The sequence below is a fragment of the Bison bison genome, unplaced genomic scaffold (genome assembly GCF_000754665.1).
Source record: "Bison bison bison isolate TAMUID 2011002044 unplaced genomic scaffold, Bison_UMD1.0 scf7180017864331, whole genome shotgun sequence".
Taxonomy (NCBI): domain Eukaryota; kingdom Metazoa; phylum Chordata; class Mammalia; order Artiodactyla; family Bovidae; genus Bison; species Bison bison.
In genome coordinates this window covers 6,476,297-6,483,990 of record NW_011494903.1, presented here as the reverse complement: position 1 = coordinate 6,483,990, position 7,694 = coordinate 6,476,297, and the positions used below count along the sequence as shown (strand labels likewise).

Genomic DNA, 7,694 nt, shown 5'->3' with positions numbered 1-7,694 from the left:
GAAAGTGAAAGAGGAGAGCGAAAAAGTTGGCTTAAAGCTCAACATTCAGAAAACGAGGATCATGGCATCCGGTCCCACCACTTCATGGGAAATAGATGGGGAAACAGTGGAAACAGTGTCAGACTTTATTTTTCTGGGTTCCAAAATCACTGCAGATGGTGACTGCAGCCATGAAATTAAAAGACGCTTACTCCTTGGAAGGAAAGTTATGACCAACCTAGATAGCATATTCAAAAGCAGAGACATTACTTTGCCAATAAAGATCCGTCTAGTCAAGGCTATGGTTTTTCCTGTGGTCATGTATGGATGTGAGAGTTGGACTGTGAAGAAGGCTGAGCGCTGAAGAATTGATGCTTTTGAACTGTGGTGTTGGAGAAGACTCTTGAGAGTCCCTTGGACTGCAAGGAGATCCAACCAGTCCATTCTAAAGGAGATCAGCCCTGGGATTTCTTTGGAAGGAATGATGCTAAAGCTGAAACTCCAGTACTTTGGCCACCTTGTGCCAAGAGTTGACTCATTGGAAAGACTCTGATGCTGGGAGGGATTGGGGGCAGGAGGAGAAGGGGACGACAGAGGATGAGATGGCTGGATGGCATCACTGACTCGATGGACGTGAGTCTGAGTGAACTCCGGGAGTTGGTGATGGACAGGGAGGCCTGGCATGCTGCGATTCATGGGGTCGCAAAGAGTCAGACACGACTGAGTGACTGATCTGATCTGATCTGATCAAAGATCTTAAAAAAGGTACATAGCCTTTGTCTTAGCAACTCTTCTTCAAATAACTTAGAGAAAAAACAAAATGAGGTAAAAATTTATCTACAATATTATTTTTCATAGCAACATTATTTAAACATTAGAAACACAGAAACAACTTAAATATTTGTACTAAATAATTCAGGAAGTCTTAAGAATATCCACCAGTCTCATTGCTGTCCATTATCTTTTTGACAAAGGGTTTCATACATCACTAATCTTGCTGACCTAGCCATGACCTATGGGAGCAGGAATCTGTGACAGAGTCAAGGACCACCTAACAGAAAGACAATGATGAAAGAAGCCCACCAGATTCCTTCAGTCTAGAAGAAAGATGAGATCCAGAGGGACATTTTAGAGATTTTAAGTGGGATCTTAGGGAGTATACAAAAGAAACACACATATATGCGTGGACAAATATACATCAAAATACTAACAGCAGTTGTCACAAAGTGCTGAAGAGATGACTTCTACTTTCTTCTATTTTCCTTGTGCTTTCTTTTGTATGTGTGTGCTTTTAATTTAAACTAATAAACATGCATTTTTGTAATTTTAATACAATTAAAAATCAGTGTAGTAATACAAAAGCAAAACACATAGCAACTAGACAATGACAATTTTTGCTGTGGTGTTATTAAGTGCCTAGAGTTAGAACTATTTTAAAACACAAATGTTTTATTATATATCATGGGAAACCTGGATTCCAAATCCCAACTCTAATAATTCTGTAATTTTAGGCATTTTTGCTGTTAAATGAGAACATATGATCACCTCACACACATTGCTATGATGAGCAAATGAATTATAAAACACCAAATAAGAGTTCCATAGTAGGTCTTCAACAAATGCCAGTTGCTAATCTCCACCTCCTTCATGCCTTGTGCTTCTAGAAGATAACTAGTTGCCTCAATGGTCTCAAAGCATAGCTCTACCCTAAATGGTCTCCCACCTCAGCCCCCGTGCCCCCCAAAAAACCAATGAGTGGATACCAAAGGCCTTTTGCTTCTCATTCTTTGTGGTTATGACAGTTTGTGTCACATTTATTCCTATAAAACAAAACACAAGCTTCATGCTCACAGAAATTGCTCTCCTTGCCTCGCCTGACAAAGTAAGATTACCTCTCTGGGTGTAGAAGTTGACCAAACACCCTTTCATCTATCTATCGTTTTCTGTCCCTTGTGAAGAGTCAGAACACACCTCAAAGCCATGTCAAGAGGAGCACTTGACACACCAATATCATCCATTTTTCTAGGCAAATTATCAAAATGGAGGTGAATCAAAATGAATCATATGCTGAACTGCAATGGCACCCCACTCCAGTACTCTTGCCTGGAAAATCCCATGGATGGAGGAGCCTGGTAGGCTGAAGTTCATGGGGTCGCTAAGAGTCGGGCACAACTGAGCGACTTCACTTTCACTTTTCACTTTCCTGCATTGGAGAAGGAAATGGCAACCCACTCCAGTGTTCTTGCCTGGAGAATACCAGGGATGGGGGAGCCTGGTGGGCTGCCGTCTTTGGGGTTGCACAGAGTCGGACACGACTGAAGCGACTTAGCAGCAGCAGCAGCAGCTGAACTGCGATGAGGTGTAGCTATGCAAAAACACAATCAGGGACAAAAGGGCAAATATTTCTTTGACAAGAACAATGGTCCTTCTGAAATACTACTGTTTATTTAAATAGTGTGTTTAGGCTAAGAAGAAAAAAAAACCACTAAAATTTAGAGGCAAATCAAAATTTAGTTTCACGTGATTAGAAAGGAAAAGGAGACATAAAGCTATTAACATCATAAGTGGACATTAACACCACAGTAGCAAAAGTAGGTTTTACTCAAAAATCAAAATGCCAATCCATTCACTCAAATTTTAGTACCTGATAAGCAGGCAGTCTACCTTTGAAAAGACCAGCTCATAAAGTTTCAACTCAGTATTTTACCAATCATCAAAATACTATGTGAGAGTTGGACCATAAAGAAAGCTGAGTGCCGAAGAACTGATGTTTTTGAACTATGGGGCTGGAGAAGACTCCTGGAGTCCCTTGAACTGCAAAGAGATCCAACCAGCCAATCCTAAAGGAAATCAACCCTGAATATTCATTGGAAGGACTCATGCTGAAGCTCCAATACTTTGGCCACCTGATGCAAAGAGCCGACTCACTCAAAGTGTAACAAGCCCTTTTGAAGAAAAATGGACATATTCAAACTGTTTCACCCTTGGCAAGGCATGAGAGGCAGCAATCATTAAGTAGGTAAGAAGAAAACAACCGGATCCTTTGTAAAGACCCTGATGCTGGGAAAGATTGAAGGCAAGAGAAGGGGACAAAAGAGGATGAGACAGTTGGATGGCATCACTGACTCAAAGGACATGAGTTTGAGCAAGCTCCAGGAGATGGTGAAAGACACGGAAGCCTGATATGCTGCAGTCCATGGGTGGAAAAGAATTGGTCGGGACTGAGTACTATTTATGTTACTGACTTGGAGTATTATTTCCTAAGTACTTTATGGCTGATAATAATTTTTCAGACTAAACACACTTTAAGTAGAAAATTTAGAGGTTAAGATCATTTTGGAATCTGAAACATCCCATCCCAAATATTTTCCAAAAGGCAGGTGGGGGAGATAGGAAGGAAAGATTGGTATCAACTGAACAAGAGAACACAGATATTTTGTCAAAACCTGACTCTGAAAGTGAATAAAAAATTTTCAACTAGACCTAATGATTCATCACACAGGCTTTGTTAAATTAAATATGTGCCTAAGAACTAGGAGACAACTCGAGATCCAAACAATGAAAAATCAAAAGAATTAGAACAGAACCAGATGTGAGTAATGAAAGTCAACAGTACCACCAGTCAAAATTTAAATCTTCGAAAGATAAGCATTAATTCCACATTAAACGATTTCAGGTATAAGGACAATTCAGCTTGGGATATAGATAGAATACAAGAGAACGTTAACTCCCACTCTAAAAATGCAAAAAAGGCATAATATCTTTTGAAGCCATCTTTAATAAATGAGCCAAGTTGGCAAACCAACCAGGTGAACTGAATTCCAAAGTGTAACAAGCCCTTTTGAAGAAAAATGGACATATTCAAACTGTTTCACCCTTGGCAAGGCATGAGAGGCAGCAATCATTAAGTAGGTAAGAAGAAAACAACCGGATCCATTGTAATGAATTCTTAAAGATTTTCAGTAAAGAGATTATAAGATTCACTTCAGTAATTAGAAAATAGTCCATAGACTATTTCCTAGTAGTAAAATAATTTTTTAAAAAAGGAGTAGCTAATATTGAGTTTACTATTAAATAGATTACAAGCACTTTGCTAGCACTTAACATGCTTTATTGAATTAGACTTTACAACCCAGTAAGAAAGGATTATTAGTATCCCCGTTTAACAGAGAAAATGGCACAAGAGAGTTTAAGAAGTGGGATTCAAACAGAGGCATCCTGACTACAGAGCCAGGCTCACAATTAGGATACCGGATACTGGAGTCTTTAATCCATTCCAGACATACTTTTTTTTTAATGCAACTTAGACTGTTTAAGTCATTCCTTTTGCTCAGCTTTCATTTGTTAATTTCATTTCCATGAACAAAGTAGACACATTCTCCTGTTATTCTTTTAGATGTATCAAGATAGAGTGCTAATAAAGTCATGTTTAATACAGAATCTAACTGTGTAACTTTGCAAGTAAGTCTGCCATAATTTAAGGATAAAACATGACTGTAATCTACAAGATGAAAGTAAAAAATAAAGCACAGAGCAAAACAGAATTGGGAAAGAACCCTGTTCTTGCCCCAACCTGCCCACTGTAGAGAACATTAAACTGCAAAGAACTAAAAGATCTACTCTAAAATTAACCGAAGGAAAAAGAATCTTTTGAATTTTGATGAGCAGATAGAAACTTCTTGCTATGTAACTGTTGTTAGTCTTTTGTTCACCTAAGCTAAATAACATAAAAAAACTAAAGGAATCTTAAGATTTACTTCATGCCATTATGGAACTAAGGAAAAAGCACATCACACTTCTATTTAATAGAATCTCCTTTGTCACATTTGATTTTCAAAAACAATAACATACTGTGCTCTGCTGTGCTTAGTCTCTCAGCCGTGTCCAACTCTTTGGTACCCAATGGACTACAGCCTGCCAGGCTCCTCTGTCCATAAGGATTCTCCAGGCAAGAATACTGGAGTGGGTTGCCATGCCCTCCTCCAGGGGATCTTCCCTACCCAGGAACCAAACCCAGGTCTCCCACATTGCAGGCAGATTCTTTACCATCCGAGCCATCAGGGAACCCCCAATAATATACTACTGAATACTGAATATATATGTATATATAAATATGTACACATAAGCTAGTTCTATGCCCTAATGTTGACCATCTTGTAACTATGCTCTTGTCCCATGTATGAGAAACATCTTTCCAATTTACAAAGTCACTTTGTACTCTACCTGAAACTTCCAAAGAGTATTAGAAATTACTCACTCTAATGACATTTGCAGATATATTTAAAATGTAATTGATTTGTCCTAGATACTGATCTAGTAATTCTAGAAATATGGTATACTTCTCTCACTAAAATGGGACTTGGGGTGTACTGAGTGTATTAAATACAAAAACTTAATCAGGAAAACAAAATAATCCACATCAGTAGCAATCACAATGCAGTTCTTGGAAAGACCAGACAGGAAACTCTATGTAGTTAATAATCTCAAACCTTCAATAGACACAATTCCTTATATTAAAGAACCAATTTACCAAGTTAAACTTTTACTTAATATAGTAAGAGAAAAGCCATGATTAGAAGAAATGCAGAAATGATTCCATTTTCATAAGCTAAAATATTTCTGCTGCCAGGGCAGACTATTAGAGCCATTTCTATTCTAGAATTTGAACACGTTGATTTTCCAAGTTGACAGGCTCTCTCTGAAGCCCTATAAAGGTCCTTGTTTCCACTAATTCAGATATTTCAAATATTCTGAAAACTGGAAATGTTTCCTAGCTCTCAGGCTAAATCCTAGCACAAGGATATTTCTCATTTTTAAATTTAGAATCATCCTATTAGACCTTCATTATAAGAGCTCTATGTGCCCTCTTCCAATTATTGGGCTTCCCTGATGGCTCAGACAGTAAGAATCCGCCTGCAATGCAGGACACCTGGTTCGATCCCTGCATCGGGATGATCCCCTGAAGAAGGAAATGGCTACCCATTGCAGTACTCTTGCCTGGAGAATCCCCATAGACAGAGGAGTCTGGAGGGCTACTGTCCATGGGGTCGCAGAGTCAGACAGGACTGAGCGACTAACACTTTATAAGACCTCTATCTGAAGTGCCCTCTTCCAATTATATTTCAAAACTTTACTCTCATCATGGCATTACAATTTTTTTTTGTTTATTCCTTTTCCTCCATTAGTTTATAAGCTCCCTCTGTCTTGTTCACTTTCCTGAAGAAGACTAAATATTTCCTCTGAATTGCAATTTTAAGAGAAAGGATGTAGACTTCAAGCAGGCTACCGCTTTTTCCTTAGCCAAAATATCATAAAGATAACTTTATGTAAAAAAAAGTCACAACACTGCATTTTAAAATATTTTCCATATAACATGAGCTTAATGAATTGTGAACATTCAGCTCAGTATTCTTCATCTAGTTTCAACTAGAATCAATCAGTGAACAGATCCATTCTTTACATCAGTTTTACCTAGTTTCAAGAATAAACTACTAAAGGATCACGAACGCCCTCCTCTGTCAAGAGGCGGTTCCATTTCAAGCCTGAAACAAGCTGATATACAAGCTAGGGAGGTTTAACTCCAGTGTAAATTGAATTTTTTTTTTTTTTTAAAGAAATAAGAAGGTATGCCACACAGCATGCTTAAGTGATATTCTAGTACTTTTGTGATGACTCTGGGTGCTTATTTCTGAACTTTATAAATCCTCTCCATTTTTATTAGGGTTGGAAGTCATTCTCCTCTCTTTCACTGTTTTCCCATGGTCACAGTTATAGAACATTTGCACAATGGATTTCGCACGGTCATCCTACCCAGAAAATGGCACTCTCTAACCATCTCCAAACTCTTCTCCGTGGATATAGTCTAAAAGCAAGCAGCTGGCTTTTAGGACGTGCGGCAAACAGAATTTTTTTTTTTTTTTTTGAGACAGTAATCGAATGGCTTTCCTGGTGGCCGCTAGCGTGGCACGGAAAGCCTTTTGCAAACAATAGTCACCTTGTTTGTTCTCATGCTAGCATTTATGGGACTTCTCAAGGCTGCCGGGGGATGCTGAGCTTTCCCCTGGCACTCACCGGAATCTCCTGCTCCCCTAAAATTAAACCTCCGCCGCACGTTTGAACCGCGCTTTCGTTTACAAAACGCTCTCACGAGCCTCTGATTTGACGGCGACTGTGAAACGAGCGTCGTTGCCGTGGTGCCTATTTTACACGTAAGGAAAAGATCCTGTCCACAGACCTAGTCCTTTGGGCCGCCCTCACCCAGGTGGAGTACACAGCTCCAGGCAGAGAGGGGAGCAGGTGTGACGCCCACGGCCGCAGCCTCTCACCTGGCCGGCAGGGCGTGCCACGGCCTCCACTCAGCTGCCCGGGACGTAGGCCCCCCGACGGCGGACTCTCGGGGCCTCCGGGGCCCCTCTCTCTCAGTCCGCGCTCGGCCCCACACCTCAAAGTGCCTCACGCTCTCCTCCTCGGGCTCACCGTCCGATCTCGCCGGACAGCGTCCAGAAGGGCCTGGAAACCCCGCGGCCGCCACAGCCTTACAGGGTTTGGGACCCACACTCCTTGGCGACAGCGGTGGCAGTCACCAAAACGTCGGGGGCTCCCGAGAAAGGAAACCCCGACCCCAGTCAAGCAGCTGACATTTCCCCAGTCAGTCGGAGCACCGCCTGAAATTTTTTCTCAACTTTCTTTCTTTCTTTTTTGATTAGGATATAGTT

At 40.4% G+C, this 7,694-nt stretch overlaps 1 protein-coding gene across 4 annotated transcripts in view; it reads right to left on the bottom strand.

Annotated features, from left to right (window-relative positions):
* LMBRD2 (LMBR1 domain containing 2) overlaps window positions 1–7,638 on the bottom strand; it is a 52,341-nt gene extending 44,703 nt beyond the window's left edge. For all 4 annotated transcript variants that reach the window (XM_010853789.1, XM_010853787.1, XM_010853788.1 and 1 more), the window contains exon 1: window positions 7,305–7,638. The gene's annotated coding sequence lies outside the window, so the exon portion shown is untranslated. The remainder of the gene's footprint in view (window positions 1–7,304) is intronic.
* Between the last annotated feature and the right edge of the window lie 56 nt (window positions 7,639–7,694).